At 40.7% G+C, this 11,057-nt stretch overlaps 1 long non-coding RNA gene across 1 annotated transcript; it reads right to left on the bottom strand.

The window, feature by feature from the left end:
- Positions 1–2,202: 2,202 nt before the first annotated feature.
- On the bottom strand, positions 2,203–3,129 carry LOC111612308. Its single transcript, XR_002754541.1, has 4 exons — positions 3,041–3,129; positions 2,821–2,938; positions 2,524–2,588; positions 2,203–2,416 (listed from the first exon to the last, which is right to left on the bottom strand). It is a non-coding gene; the product is annotated as an uncharacterized LOC111612308 (long non-coding RNA).
- Between the last annotated feature and the right edge of the window lie 7,928 nt (positions 3,130–11,057).

An 11,057-nucleotide genomic window follows, 5' to 3' on the forward strand; every position in this document is an offset into this window, starting at 1 on the left:
TTATATGGAAATGGGACTATTTCATTCCGGAAATGAAGGGGGCGCTAGTGACACTATTTCCTGTACCGACCTTGTTATAATAATTATACTAATAATAACGTATTTTATTTGCCAACGCCTTTTAAAACACCCAAGAAGACTTTCAACATTAAAAATACAAATTAAATAGTAAAGAAATGGCTACAAAACGTGATATGTCACGCGGTGTGTCTGTCACGTGGTAAGTCACTTTTTTATTTTCAAATCATTATTAAATCTTTATTTAAAATTATATTAGTAACAAACAATCTAGAATAAGCAACAATAAGGAAACATTATGGAGATGTATTTATCTATCCTTACACCCAATCTATCTCAAACAAAAGTAATAAAACATGAATCAAATCAATATTTTGGAGACAAATGTACATTACATTAAGAGCACATTTATCCATCCATTAATTATCATGAATTATTCCTATAGTTGGGTCATGAGGGCTGCTGACCCTGGACATATCGCCTATTCATGTTATTAGTTGAAAATGGTCTCAAAACAACAACATTGTTGGTTTTTACCACATGGGATAGTTTATCGTCTGACAATACATTCAAAGTGTTTAATCAGTTTTTGTTTTGTTGTGTTTTTTCTTCAGGCGGTGCTGCATCTGTGGGTCATGATTGTTCTTCTAACTTACACACCGGAAATGCACGGCAGCCCTGACGGAAGATAGAAGGCAACCGGAAATTTCTAGATTTTTCTGTGGCCTGCAACGTAAGGAAGCTGCTGGAAAATGGGCCCTGGGACCCAACTCTCCCTGTTTTCCACACACAATGCTACGAACTGAAGGCATTTGCTCGCTTTTCTTGTTGGTTTCTTGGGCTGATGGCCGAGAGCTGCAGTGAGTTTTAACATGAATACAGAGTGGTTATACTGTGTTGGTTTTGTTGTCCACGTTAAACTTTCCTTCCGCTGTACTCTTAAGAGATTGTATGCAACACTATGTAAAAACAAAGGATTTTAATAAATATGCAAGAGGAGAAAACGTTGCGTTATTTCTTGGTGGTCCCTAAATTCACCCAAACCAATCGTTCTGGTTGCAGTGCTTTTGCAAAAGCATTCAGTCATTTTCACATTTTGTCTTGTTACAAATCTTTTTTTTTTTTTTTTTTGCATTTTACTGGAATTTTATGTAACAGATAAATGCAAAGCAGCACTTAAATGTGAAGTGGACGTATGAAAATGTCAGCGTTTCAGACGGTTGGGAAACAAATACATCATCATCAAATGTTAACTGTTAGGTTTATCGTTTAGGAAAACTGGGAAAAAAAGACTAAAATCAAAAAGATTCATGTACTGCATGGCTTTATGGCTTTTCTTTTTGTTTCATAACTCGGCATGGTGACTTAAAGGTTTGTAGCTTCTGTCTTGGTTCTTTGTTGACCACTGTGTAGCGGTCAACAAAGAACCAGACTTAATCATTTTATGTTTTGTTTTTTTCGGGTGTTTTTTTTCATATTTCTGAGTCGTTGCAAAAATATTTCAGCCAAACTCTTATTGTAATAGATTATTTTGCCGGTAATGTCTGTCTCATGTCTTCATGCCGGGCAGCTGGACGGTGTTGCTGGTGAAAGCCGTCCTGACTGGCGCCGTCTCTCTCTGCTCACTCCTCCTGTTTGTCACTCTGGTTCACAGCAACTGAAGAAGCAGCAGGCCGTAAAAAAAAAACCTTCCACAGTCTCGGCTCAAACTGGAGGAAAGGTTTTCATAAGTCAGAGTCAGAGCTGTGAAGCTTCAAAGGCCATCGGTGTTGGCTACTTGGAGTTGACCGACTTGATCCACCAACTGGTTCAGCTTCCAGTTCTTCCAGTTTGTTTCATTGGTTATGAGTCCATGAGGAAAAAGAGCGTTCTCTGGGTAACATTTCTACCCAACCCTTCAGTGAATCAGTTGAAGCTAAGGGTCGAAGGTCAACATCAGGAAACGTCTTCAGTGTGACTGGCTTGTGTTTGTTTTTAAGATGTGAATTGTGTATTTATGTAACTACAAATGAATTCACACTAAAAAAACATTTCTTTTAAACCTGTTCTCCAGTTTGTGCTTTGATCAGTTATGAAGTTCTATTAAAAATGTGGGCGTTCCTTTAATATATAACGTTTCCAAAAATGATTATGGTTAAAAATAAAAAGACTCCAGAAATAACAGATTGAAAGAAGAACATTTTATTCAACTCAAGAGATACAGCACTGATGCATTTTGTGTTATGGAGCATTAATAATGAAAACAACAACAAATAGAAAACAAATCTGCCTTCTAACTATTTATTCTGACGTTTTGTTTTGGCTCTTGAATAATCAGAATCTCGTCTCCAGCCAGGCACCAGAAACCTCGCTGTCCGCTTCTCGAGTCATTGATGTTTTGATTGACAGGAGAGTCGAGCTGAGGAAACAGAAGAACAAATTTGAGAAACGCCGAGTCCAACGCACGTCAGTAAATGCTGAAACTTTTCTGAGATGTCTCAGCAGCTTCAGTTTCTGCTCACCTACCTGTTACATCCAGAGTAATGGTGCCAGGTGAGGTCCATCTCCCCAGCGGTCGGTCTGCCTCAAACCTGTCACAACGGGGGGGAATTGAATGAGAATTGTTTACTGCACTGTATGTATAAAAGTGTTTCAGCGTTGCTCACTGTAAATAAACTTTTTGCACGTTAAAATTTGTTTATTTTTTTGCTTATATGATCTAACAGGAAGGAAAATCAAGGTTTCAATTCTTGAATAATTAAGAAAATAATCTCAACTATAGAATGGCTGAAAAGTTAAGGTTGTAAAAAATGTATTTAGTACCAGCAGATGGTGTGTAAACCTGGGGCCACTGGATCGTCTGCCTTTTTTGGCAGGCAGAGTATTTTCGTTTTAGTCCTCAGTCCTCTCTGTCTTCTCTCGCCTGATTGGTCCAGTGATGCTGGCGAATCATCACATGATCAGACACACATTCCTTAATCTCTGTCTAAATCACGGATTATTGGAAGAGACTTTCTGATCAAAGTCATCATCATGTCCTCACCTTTCCCACAAGCTGTTACAACCAGTAGATCAGCAGGTGGAGCAGGTCTTCTTCTGCTTTAATTGTTGGTCAACTCCAGTCATCACATGAGTTCACAGAGAAATGAAATAAAGAGAGAAGATAAAGTGAAGGAGGAAAATATGCATGAACAGCAGACAGCTTCTAACTTTCAGCTCAGCTCTCTGCAGCTATATTTGAAATGATTAGTCATGTTGCGTAGATAGAAATGTTCTTACTTTTTATTTCAACTGGGTTCTCTTATCTTCCTCCACCTGACTGGTGGTGCTGAAGGCGGAGGATTCCAGGCGGAGGAGATCCAACCTGGGACGATCAGACATTATTGATCTGCAGAATCTGAATCTAACAGATGACTGAATCAGACTTTCTGATCAAGTCATAATCATGACCTCACCATTTATAAAATCTACTAGAACCAGTAGATCAGCAGGTCCTCTGCTCTATTCCTGATCCTCCTTCCATCAACACAAGCTCTGCTGTTATGAAAGGACTCAGTAAAAAAACACACACACACAAAACAAAAGTGTCAGTGAGGAGAAAGTACAGCAGGAAATAGGAAATAGATTTGAATATTGACCTCGACGTTCTGTGTGTTGAACATTTTTTGTTGTGTAAAAGTAAATGTTCTTACTTTTTTTGTCAACTGGGTTCTCTTATCTTCCTCCACCTGACTGGTGGTGTTGAAGGTGGAGGATTACAGGCGGCGCTGGTCTTCTGCTTTAATTGTTGGTCAACTCATGTCATGTGACATGAGTTGATGTAGAAATGAAATCCAGAGAAAAGACAACAGGGTTAACAAATAGAATATATGTGGACAGAAGGAAGAACAATTTTGAAATTTGAGCTCAATTTCATCCATATTTAAAATGAAAATAAGTTTTCTTACTTTTTTTGTCAACTGGGTTCTCTTATCTTCCTCCACCTGACTGGTGGTGCTGAAGGTGGAGGATTACAGGCGGAGGAGATCCAACCTGGGATGATCAGAGAATCAGAAATCTGAGAAGTCTGAACTTGGGTCGGGTATTTTTTTAATGTCTATTCTTCTTTTGTGATTTTTCTGTGTTGTAACACATGAACATGCTATTGGCCATATAAACTATTTGTTTCATGAGATTAATAGTTTATCTACATAAAACTTTACTCCACATGCTCTCCATTTCCTTTCCTCTGATCCTGTTCTCTAGTGTCTCTCTGAATAGAAGCTCTTAATTAAATCCTTCAATCATAAATTATGTCTATGTTCTCCTTTGTCTTCTAATTTCTTATTGTCCTGATGCTTTAATTTGGTTTCTGATACAACGTATTGTCAGGCAAGCATTCCTTACTTAATGTAAATTTTAACTCTATGTGGTTGAGCACTTTGTAAATTACTAATAACTTCTATTTCTATTTTTATTTAGTAAAGCTGATGGTCCCCACCACCAGCAGGAGGCAAGCAGTATCATGTGAATGTGGAAAAACTTACAAGCAGTGTGAAAAACAAGGGGTCCAGAAGGACAGGAACCACATGGACGACGACGAAAGGATCCAGCGATGAGCAGCTAAAACCTGAAAGATTAAAACCTTGGAGAGTGGATTAGTGGAGGAACAGAATAGAATAATTTACTATATTGGAGAGCACCGCGTGGGGAAGAACCGCTATTTCACCCTGAAACATGGGGAAGATGAGAGGAAGACACAAAGACGAAGAAAACTCCGGTGCAAGGCGCTACCTAAGGCTTCCTGAGTCCTGCCAGAATCCTCAACATCTAAAATGCTACATCTAGCAGCGGGATAAAGAAAAGCCCCGGTGCAAGGCGCTACCTAAGGCTTCCACAGGCTTGCTAGAAATCCATTGGCTTTAATAAAACAAAAAAAAACAAAAAAAAACAGAGAAATGATGATATGTCCTAATGTGACTTCCCACATAGGTCCTCAGTTTTTACGGATCCCAATCTAATCAGAGTCACTTGAAACGTAGCGATGTCTAAACCACACGTGTCTGGAACTCGCTCTTGCTGTAGTTCCACCAGATGTTGAAGGTGTCGGTTCCTCTTCTATGTCCTTTTCAGTCTCCATCCGGAAACGGAAGTCAGGGGATGACAAAGTTGGATTTTCACGGTGTGTTGATGGTGAAGGACTGAAAACGCGGGGTGACAAAACGGGATCTTCACAGTGCGTCGATGGTGAGGGACTGACGTCAGGGGATGAGAGAAAAAGATCCTCTTGCATCGTCCCTCGTGAGGGACTGAGGACAGGGGATGACAAAACAGGACGTTTACGTGGCATTCTATACGAGGGACTGAGGACAGGGGATGACAGACCGGGATCCCCACACGCTGTCCTTGGTGAGGGACTGAGGATAGGGGATGACAGACCAGGATCCTCACACGACGTCCTTGGTGAGGGACTGAGGACAGGGGATGACAGACCAGGATCCTCACACGCTGTCCTTGGTGAGGGACTGAGGATAGGGGATGACAGACCGGGATCCTCACACGACGTCCTTGGTGAGGGACTGAGGACAGGGGATGACAGACCAGGATCCTCACACGCTGTCCTTGGTGAGGGACTGAGGATAGGGGATAACAAAACAGGAAGTTTATCCGCCATTCTATACGAGGGACTGAGGACGGGGGATGACAGACCAGGATCCCCACACGACGTCCTTGGTGAGGGACTGAGGATAGGGGATAACAGAATAGGATCTTCATGGTCTGTCTTTCGGTATGGAATGAACAGAGGGGTTGACGGAATGGGCTCGTCCTCCCATTCTTTACCATATCTCCATGCCATCCTTCTGCCGATACTTTGAAGGACCTCGTCCCAAATGGGATCTTCATTATACTACTGTGCCGTCTTGGCTGGGAGCTCCTCTTCAGCAACAGTGTCTCTAGTCCTCTTGGCTGGGGGCTCCTCTTCAGCAACACTGTCCCTGGTCCTCTTGGAGGGGAGCACATCTTCAGTTTGATTCTCCCTGGTCTTCTTGGCAGAGGGCTCCTGTCTAGCATCATCACTATTCCTGGCCCTCTTGGCTGGGAGTTTCACTTCAGTAACACTGTCCCTGGTCTTCTTGGCAGGGAGCTCCTTTTCAGCAAGAGTGTCCTTACTCCTCTTGGCTGGGGGCTCCTCTTTAGCAACAGTGTCCCTGGTCCTCTTTCCTGGGGGCTGCTCTTCAGCATCACTGTCCTTTGTCCTCTTTCCGTTTATGCCAGTCACAGATGTCGCATGAGTCACGTCCTCTTTCGAACCTACCCGATCGCTAGGCTTGGATGGTGTGTCATCCTCTTTCGCATCAACCACCTTCTTTGGAATTCTAATGGCGCGGCAAAAAGTCACTAAATTTCTCCAACCTGCCAGAGGTTGTGGCGAGGCACTGATAGGAATGGAGTCCTCTGGACGCGAAATGGGCTCTTCCGGTTTGTCAAAGCTGGAAGGAAGCACTGTACCAGAACTAAGCTTTAATGGTGGGTTGTCCTCCTTCGCAGCATCCACCTTCTGTGTAATGCTCCTGGTGCGGCCAGACGTCAAAGAAGCCCCGTCCTCTTCCAAACCTACCTGATGGTGTTGCGAGGTACCAATAGGTCTGGAGTTCTCTGGACGCAAAATGGGCTCTTCCTGTTTGTCAAGTCCAGACGTGAATTCAAGTGAAGTAGAAGGAGCCGTGTCTTCTTCAGGCTTCTCAGCTACCCCAATGTCTTTTATGTATTTGAAATTTGGGGGAAGAATCTCAAGAATCTCAGAGCGCAGCGACGCAGCAGTGCCACGGTCCACAGCGGAGCTCAGCTGATCAAGCTTCGAATTGAGATGTTTCAATGACTGTTCAAGCACTCCTATGCCCCACAGGAATTTAATGTTTGGTGCAAGGACCTGGACAATCCGAAGTCTGGAATAAAAGTCATCCTGGTCTTCATTATTAGCCTCGTCTTCACTGGAGCTGGTAGTAGAGCTACCGCTGGAGCTAGTAGTAGAGCTACCGCTGGAGCTGATAGTACAGGCATTACCTACCTCATCTTCACTGGAGGTGGTAGTAGAGCTACCGCTATAGCTGATAGCACTGCTACCACTGGAGCTGGTAGCACAGTCCACAGACTGCGGAGGTGAACTACACCTCAACCCCTCTCCGTAGTCTTCAGAAACCATGTCGGTTTCATTTGACCACACCTTACCGTGTTCCTTACCATTGTCTGGAAGTCCCTCCAACTTTGGGGATCCATCTGCTGGAAGCGCCATGGTCTGAGCTGCAAAGGAAAAAACAAAGCAAAAAAAGCTATAATTCAGGATCTAGACCTTCACAAAAGTCCAAAGCAATGTTTTGAGGGAACTAAAATCCCAACAATACAATAACCCAGGTTTGTGAATGTGTTTGTTGTTCTTGAATATATTTAATTAACAATATTATTGCTATGCCATTGTATTTGATTATACAATAAAGACGGGAATTAAGAGATAAAACAAATATAGCTTATCTTTAGTCACAAAAAAACAGCAAAAAATACAATTTTACATAAAAACCAGAACACACTCTAAAACTCAATGATCAAACATGTATGGAGCATCGCCACTCAGACAAACAAACTTGCAGCTTCATCTTGGTACCAATCAATCATTAAAGACAACAAATCAAATTTAGACTTATTGGCAATTCATCCCTAACCATAAACTATTAAACATTTGGAAACATAAATTAAAGAGCTATACACTGTGTTTAGAATGTCTTAATAGCCACTGAAACACCTGTAATCTTAGACTGTGCCATAAGTGTGAATGAAATAAGACTGCAACAAGTTACTCAGTTTACCTTTATATAACAACCCATCCTCACAAATCTTTGATGCTCAGGTACATTTGATCATTCTTAACAATAGCCAGGGATGAGATATGTGATCCATTCATAATTATTACACTTAAATCACTGCTTACACAACTTTAATACTTTAAAAGTATCAAAGTTTAGAAATATATGTTTCCAATTGCATTTGTAAATGACCAAAATGTTAATTGTAGTTAATCAAACTAAATTCCTTTGAGCTCCACAATTTTTCACAATCACAAAGACAGCAAGTCTGACACCCCATCAGTACTACCTTCATACTCCCACATATAGCCAACAGCAGAAATGTAAACCTGTAAAATTAATTCAGTTTAAAGACTGGGGATCTAAATAAACAGGCCGACATAAGTGGCCTTTCCTCCGTTTCCAGGGGCTCCCTCCTACAAAAATAAAACTGTTTATTTGGTTAAGAAATCCATATCCAGTGTTAAAATGGCCATTATATTTTGTCTGGAGATAAGCCAGACAAAATCATTAAAATAATAATCTGCATCCCTTATGTGTGCATGATGCCTCAAAGTCTTATTGTCTATACACGATTCATTGCCTACTAATGTTCTATCATTAACAAACACAAACACACACTTATAATGCTTATTACTGGGGCAACAGTGGTAGGAGTTTGCCCTGCAATGGTCCGCCTCTGTCGTTGTGTCCTTGAGCAAGACACTTCTCCCACCTTTAGCTGGAGTTTATTGCTGGCACGATATAACATCTGTGGCTACAATCCATTAGCTTAATATCATCAGTGTGTGAACGTGTGCATGAATGGAAATTTTATGCAAAGCGTCTTCGAGTGTCCTAATAAACCGCTAGTCTGATGTGATTACCATGGAAACCAAGTATGTTTGTCAGGGCATTTTTCAAAAAAACAAAAGTAAAGGCCAAGAATTGGACAGAAATCTTATTGTTTGTTTGTTTTTTTCAAACCAGCATAACAATTTTTCTCAAACACTAGTGTTCATATCCCAGACATTTATCCACAAATGTCAATAAGCTCACACATAAGTCACAAAACAATTTAAATTAACTCACAAATTTGTTTCACCCCACAAATGCAAGAGACCTATTAAAGCTATATGCTTTAAAGAAGTCGTCAAAATTTCAAAGAATTGGACACCAAAGTCATCAAACCTGATACTCTTAGATTAAATATCATCATTTTTGTTTTTTCAAATCAATTCATGTTTCCTGGCTATGCTAAAAATAATAACAATAATAAAAAACAGATCAACATGTCCGTTTCTTGAAAAAATAATGAAATTAAACAATTAAAGTATAGACTATCATAAAGGTAAATACTATTTTTTTGAATGTGTTTTAAAAATAATGTTAAATATTTAACGTATTTCACTTAGCGTATCCATGGAAACTGAGTGTTTATCATGGCATTTTTCAAAAAATAACGGTCAAAAGCTAATGTTAAATATTTAACGTATTTCACTTAGCGTATCCATGGAAACTGAGTGTTTATAATGGCATTTTTCAAAAAATAACGGTCAAAACCCATGCTAATTTTCCAGAAATTTAACATTAATTTAACTGATTTGACTATAATTAAGTAAAATACATATATTTATTAAATCACTACACCACAGTTTAACATTCCTGACATTTCCAGCGAAATCCAGTTAAGAAAAAGCCTCATTAGTTAAGAACGATCTATGCTAGCAAAGAATGCTACTAGTCTTTTTTTTTCTACAGCAGTCAGTATTTCTTTACAACACACACACACACAAAATAAACTAAACAAGTCACTAATGTCTTAGTAATAACTTGCTTTCGTTTATTAAAAAATAAAAGAGCAATTTTAACCTTCCAGCTGGTCTCCCTGTTGGTGCTTCTCCTGGCCAGGAACCGTCTTTCGCAGGTTTCTTATCCACGGGCTTCTTCAGCAAGTGCGTATTTCAGCAAGCGCTTCTTTAACAAGTTTTGCACAGCAGACTTTTCAACAAGCTCAAACCTTCCGAGGCTGTAAAGGCTCCTTCAGGCGTCTCTCTCAAAAGTCCCGTCGCAAAGGGGAAAGAACTCAGAAGGTCAGCGTCATTTATAGGCTTGAGGACGCTAACGTCGTTTCCATGACATTCATTGACGAACGCACGCACTGGTGCGTCAGAGAAATCGGACTACAAATAATGCAGGAAATGCAAGTATCGCGTTGTCTTGTTCATCACTCCGTATGCTGCCACCTACTGGCCAACCAGTCTAAGTTCACAATGACATTTTTAAAACTTACACGACTGATGTGACATAATATTTCTGCTTTCATTATTAACTATGTCAGTTTCGGACCTTCAAATGGGGAAAACTTCTCTCTGTCGTAAAGCATGGTTTGGAAGAAAAATTCAAAATTCAATTCAAAAATACTTTATTGATCCAAAACAGGGGTCACCAACACGGTTCCCATGGGAACCCGGTTGCTAACGTAGTCAGTCGAGAACGGTGGTGACGTCAAAATGCTAAGAGATATATTAATAGTAGCGCCATTCTATAGCGGGCTGCACAGTGGCTCAGTCCGTAAGGTTGTTGCCTTGCAGTCACAAGGTTGTGGGTTCGCTTCCCAGCCTTTCTGCATGGAGTTTGCATGTTCTCCCTGTGCATGCGTGGGTTTCCTCCGGGTACTCCGGTTTCCTCCCACATCCCAAAAACATGACAACAAGGTAAGAGTTCATTGGTCACTCCAAATTCTCCCTAGGTGTGAGTGTGTTCCCCTTAGATAGAAATGGATGAATGGAAAATAAAACTTTTTTTAATGATTTATGTTAATCGCCATATAGAGACCTAATAAATTCAGATGCTTTGACTCGCCAGTGAGCGCTTTGCTCTCCTCCCACAGAGCCTCCTTCTCACTTTTTTGCCAGGTGACTGTTGAGGAGTTTGTCCATGGACAAACAGCAAATAGGAGCTTTGTTGGGGGATTTTTTTCTACGGCAAAATTAATAACAACGAATCAAAAGTTATTCAGTTCTTTTTGCTTGATTTGAACAATATGCACAATTTGATGAATCGTTTTTTTCCCGTTGTGAAACCAACTTTTTTTTAGCTAAGGCTAGGCTAACAGTCATTAAGGGTGTGAGAAGCTTCTTACCACAAGAAGGATCGATCAGCGATTAGTGCGTCGTTAAGCGCATCATTCAAGAGCGCATTAGTACGCGCGGCTGGCGTGCAGCGCCAGCAAACAGCGAG

The sequence above is a fragment of the Xiphophorus maculatus genome, chromosome 19 (assembly GCF_002775205.1).
Source record: "Xiphophorus maculatus strain JP 163 A chromosome 19, X_maculatus-5.0-male, whole genome shotgun sequence".
Lineage (NCBI taxonomy): Eukaryota > Metazoa > Chordata > Actinopteri > Cyprinodontiformes > Poeciliidae > Xiphophorus > Xiphophorus maculatus.